The sequence below is a fragment of the Glycine max genome, chromosome 11, assembly GCF_000004515.6.
Source record: "Glycine max cultivar Williams 82 chromosome 11, Glycine_max_v4.0, whole genome shotgun sequence".
Taxonomy (NCBI): domain Eukaryota; kingdom Viridiplantae; phylum Streptophyta; class Magnoliopsida; order Fabales; family Fabaceae; genus Glycine; species Glycine max.
In genome coordinates, this window is record NC_038247.2 from 32,484,248 (window position 1) to 32,488,516 (window position 4,269).

At 36.6% G+C, this 4,269-nt stretch overlaps 1 non-coding gene across 1 annotated transcript; it reads right to left on the reverse strand.

Annotated features, from left to right (window-relative positions):
* Positions 1-3,679: 3,679 nt before the first annotated feature.
* Positions 3,680-3,786, reverse strand: LOC112998419 (small nucleolar RNA R71). The gene has a single exon (XR_003263520.1). It is a non-coding gene; the product is annotated as a small nucleolar RNA R71 (small nucleolar RNA).
* Positions 3,787-4,269: the final 483 nt, after the last annotated feature.

Below are 4,269 nucleotides of genomic sequence, written 5' to 3' on the forward strand. Positions count from 1 at the left end.
AATGTCGAAAATGTTAAACCAAAGTAAACTAAGCTAAAGATAATGTCCCTAAATCCTAGGTCTGATCTCTAACTCAAAGATAAAACTGTGTCCACTGGATCCGCAATGTCTTTAATCTCTCTGGCTCCAATGGTCTAGGATCGTTAAAATACTGCATGATGAAATAAATCATAATAAGTTAATAATGTATACAAATTATAAATAAATCGATTTTGTTTGAAATAAACTTACCGCTTCCCAATTATTCCTAAAAGTCCCTAAAATGATGGTGGACATCCAATGCATCACATAGTAGCCGCACTCAGTACTTCCTTTTTGTCTATTACACTAAATACATAATGAAATTTGGATATTAATTAAACAACTAGTGTACAGACACATAAAGAAATATATATAAGTGGAAGTTTTATGTAAATGACGTACCTTGACAACAATCCACCTAGCAGGAGCCTTTGATTTAGGTTGTGGAGCATCATTAAGACCTTTTAAAGCACTGTTCCATATGAGTAACAATTAAAAACTGGTGTTGTACGTTGAGGTATTTCAATGCAAATGTATTGAAAAGAACACTAACCTATTAATAATACCCTTAAGGTAGTTGTCTGACCTGTTATTCAATGAACAAAACCAGACAACTAGGTGTTCCTTGGGATGGATGACCACCATCTGTCAGTGTCCGCTGCAGTGGAGACGAATATGTGTTAGTATATTAGTAAACATTAATTAAATTCAGTTATGTTGTGTGACTTACCCATTTAGGTAGGCTCCAAGATAGACATCACGTTTTCAACTCTGCATCCAAGTCTTTATGTAACTTTCAGACTCAAACTGCGATTGCCCAGACCTCTGAATGGATTGTGGCTCGAGAAATCCATAGATATCAGAATTCCCCGCTCACATACATGTTTCAGTGAGATGTCTGTTTATGTTAAGTCAAAGTTAAATATTTATGAATTGAAAGCAATAACTTAGGTAATTAAAAGTAATATAAAATGACTTACAGAATCCACAACTGTAACACTGATATGCTGAGACATTAACCATCATGTGCGACTTCAGAGAGGTCTTTGTGCTTTATGTAGAGCAGGAAATCTGGATTAAAGACCCCGAACACGGTGGCATCCCATCTAACCTGATAAGGCCTCAAGAAAAGCTCTGGGATGGTCAATGTCATCAGATAAAGTGGATCATCGACCTCCGGATCGGGCTTTGGAGGTGGTTTTGCCGGAGACACAGTGATGTGCCATTATTTTCTCCTATTTCTTAACCCTTTTTGCACCATTTTAAATACTGATTAGTCTTAATTGTCAAATTTATGAGGCAATTTCATTATTTGGGCCCATTTAGCTAATTTGATGTTTTTAATCTAATTTCAGGAATTAATGAAGCATTGGGCTTGAATCTAGAATTGGGCTTGGACTTGAAGAGGGCATACTAATTTATTCTACAAAATTAGATCTTATCTTATCTTATGTTGATATTATTTAGATTTGATCTCATCTAGATATTATTTCATCTAGATCTTATCTTATCTAGATTTGATTTGATTTTACTTATGGGCTTGGATTTAAAATAGATTTGTAAGCTTTGGGGCTGAAAAACTATATAATAGCACCAAGGTTCTAGTTTAGCTCTCTCTCCTCTCTCTCTTCTATTTTTCGTTTTTAGTTTTAGTCTCTCTTCTCTTTCTCTTTTATTTTCGTTTTTTACAATTCCAGTTCAGACTTTTAGTTTTATCAATAAAATTTCATTCTCTATTTGATTAATGTAAGGCTAAGTCCGCAGCGTTGTTTTCTCTTGAGGATCAAACACAGTTCTCTTTGAGGTTCTATTATTACTATTAAATTCTGTTCAGTTTTTCCTCTTCACTGATTACTCTAAATTTGTTGCTATTTATTCATGCATGCTTAGTGCTTGATTAATTTACGTTCATGCTTAATGATTGTTTATGTGTAATTGGTGTGTGTGATGCTTAATCACATAATGAATGCTTTATGTTAAATTTCGCTTAGTAATTTAATTTAGGGTTGGATTAAGTGGTTGAACAGATAAAGGATAAATTCTCGCAACCTAGGATAAGAGACTTGCTTGTGAATCAAGGGGAAGCAACGTATTTTAATTCTGATAATTTCTAATTCAATTTTACTCGTTGTTTAAGTTACAAAAGCGAACAACCCCCCCCCCCCCAATTTGTTACTATTTCCTACTATCTATTATGAAAATTTGGTGTATCATTGCTCGTTGGAAAATGACCTAGGATCACTTCCTAGTTACTACATTTTAATATTTATTTGATTCGGGTACGACCTCGATCAAATTTGGCGCCGTTGTCGGGGAGCAGTGTCCAAAGGTTCATAATAGCTAGTGTCGTGTTAGTGTTTAATTCTTTCGTGTTTTATGTTTAATTGTTAGTGTTGTGTTAGTGTGTGTGTTAGTGTTGTTTAGTGTCTTGGTATTTTGTTTAGTGTATGTTCTGTTTTAGTTTTTCTGTTAAGCGCTTCCCCTATTTTAGTTTAGGGTGTTTTGCTGTGAATATTGTTTTGCGACGGATTTAGCGACCACTTTTGCTTGCGGCAAAACAAAGTAGTAGTGGAAATCATGTAGCGACGGATTTTAGCGACCACCCTTGCTGAATTATTTGGGATTTTTTGTTTTAGTAGCTAGAGTTGTTATTTTTGGCTGAATTTTTTTGTGGTAACTTCTTTTAATCTATATTTTGTGGGAAAAATAGCTAGAGCCTTTAGTTTGGTCAGATTTGAAAGTTCCCAAAAAGTAGCAAATTTGATTTTTGTCAAAACTTCAAACGGCCATAACTTTTGCTCCGGTTATCAGAATCGCAATTATTATATATGTATTTGGGGTAAAAAAATTTCCTATGCCGTGGGAGCCGGCCTATGGCCGGTAGAGGTCTCCATCATCCAAAAAAAGTGATTCTGTCAAAAGTTTTTTATTTTTCAAGTATTATTTTCTTATTTTTCTTAACTTATCATTTTTAGCTTATATAGTTAGACTTCGAATTGTCATTTGAAATTTTTTGTGCTATCTTCTCATCATTTTATAAGGTTGCTCACAAAATTTCAAGTCATTTGGACATCATTTGATAGTAGCTGTAGTTCAAACCTACACTGTTACTTGAATAAGAAGGCAACTAATTGTGCATGCTGAATTTAGTGTATGACTAGAGGAAATCCATCTGATTTACAACCCTTTGATCCTAAGATAGATAGGACATTTCATAGATTAGTTAGACATCATTTAGTACCTTTTGAGCATCCTGAGCATTCTACTATTGGTGATTTTGATGGCACACCCTCCACCCCGTGAGAGGACTCTAAGGGAATTGGCTGCACCTGATTTCACCGATGAAAGCTTGTGCATCCAATACCATGATGAGGATGTCCCTTATGTTCTTAAAACTGGACTGATCCATTTGCTTCCAAAGTTTCATGGCTTTGCAGGTGAAGACCCACACAAGCATCTGAAAGAATTCCATATTGTCTACTCCACCATGAAACCACAAGATGTCCAGGAGGATCACATATTTCTGAAGGTCTTTCCTCATTCTTTAGAGGGAGTGGCAAAGGACTGGCTATATTACCTTGCTCCAAGGTCCATCACGAGCTGGGATGACCTTAAGAGAGTATTCTTAGAAAATATTTTCCCTGCTTCCAGGACCACGACCATCAGAAAGGATATTTCAGGTATTAGACAACTCAGTGGAGAGAGCCTATATGAATACTGGGAGAGATTTAAAAAATTATGTGCCAGTTGCCCTCACCACCAGATTTCAGAGCAGCTTCTTCTCCAATATTTTTATGAAGGACTCAGCAACATGGAGAGAAGTATGATAGATGCTGCCAGTGGTGGAGCCCTTGGAGACATGACCCCTGCTGAAGCCAAAAATTTAATTGAGAAGATGGCTTCAAACTCCCAGCAATTTAGTGCCAGAAGTGATGCTATTGTCATTAGAGGAGTGCATGAAGTAGCCACGAACTCATTAGGTGAGACTAAGAAGCTTGAAGGTAAACTAGATGCCTTGGTTAACCTGGTAACCCAACTGGCCATGAATCAAAAATCTGCATCTGTCGCCAGACTCTGTGGTTTATGCTCCTCTGTCGACCACCACACAGACCTTTGCCCTTCTGTGCAACAATCTGAAGCAATTGAACAGCCTGAAGCTTATGCTGCAAGCATCTACAACAGACCTCCTCAACCTCAGCAGCAAAATCAGCCACAATAGAATAACTATGACCTCTCCAGCAACAGGTA